Source organism: Egretta garzetta, unplaced genomic scaffold (assembly GCF_000687185.1).
Source record: "Egretta garzetta isolate BGI_Z169 unplaced genomic scaffold, ASM68718v1 scaffold1263, whole genome shotgun sequence".
NCBI lineage: Eukaryota > Metazoa > Chordata > Aves > Pelecaniformes > Ardeidae > Egretta > Egretta garzetta.
This window is the reverse complement of record NW_009259060.1, coordinates 18,739-19,298: the sequence shown is the minus strand read 5'-3', so window position 1 is coordinate 19,298 and position 560 is coordinate 18,739. Positions and strand designations below refer to the sequence as shown.

The window sequence follows — 560 nt, the reverse complement described above, 5'->3', positions numbered from 1 at the left end:
CGTTTCCCCTCTAATTTATCCACAGCTCTGTGGAAACGGCAGCTATTTGGGGCTGACACCCTGAAATTAGAGAAAGAGACGTTAAAAAACCCAACAAAACCAAGCGCGGGTTTTGCAGGGAGGGGAAATTAAGAGATCGTTTTAATAGATGACGATGATGCCGAGACCACATCATCCTCCCCATGGGTTAAAATAGAGGCTGGGCATCTTCGTCCACAATCTCTTAAAAATGGTTTCTTGGCTCACGATGGCGTTACCTTGGGGAAGCGAGAAGAGGACGAACGCTCCGAAGCCCGGAGGCTCTCGCTTTTGCTCTTAAAATTGGCTTTTAACGTCCTTCTTCCAGTTGCTGTGACAAAAGAGGGGGGGAAAAAGGAATTAAATGCTCATAAATATGATCTCTGTCCCCAAGCTCAGCCTTAAAAAGGGGCAGCGCTGACTTAAAGTTTAGGCGGGGCTTTGGAGAGGGGGGTTAAAAGCTCCAAGGCGGCGCTGGTTGCCCAGGCAAGTCAATGGCCGCTTCCATCAGCCACTTCTGCAAATCTCCGCTGGCCTTTAGG

At 49.3% G+C, this 560-nt stretch overlaps 1 protein-coding gene across 1 annotated transcript in view; it reads right to left on the bottom strand.

The window, feature by feature from the left end:
* LOC104122946 (zinc finger protein 692) overlaps positions 1–560 on the bottom strand; it is a gene marked incomplete at its 5' end in the record, with an annotated part of 12,624 nt that overhangs the window by 2,634 nt on the left and 9,430 nt on the right. The gene's annotated exons all lie outside the window — the stretch shown is intronic.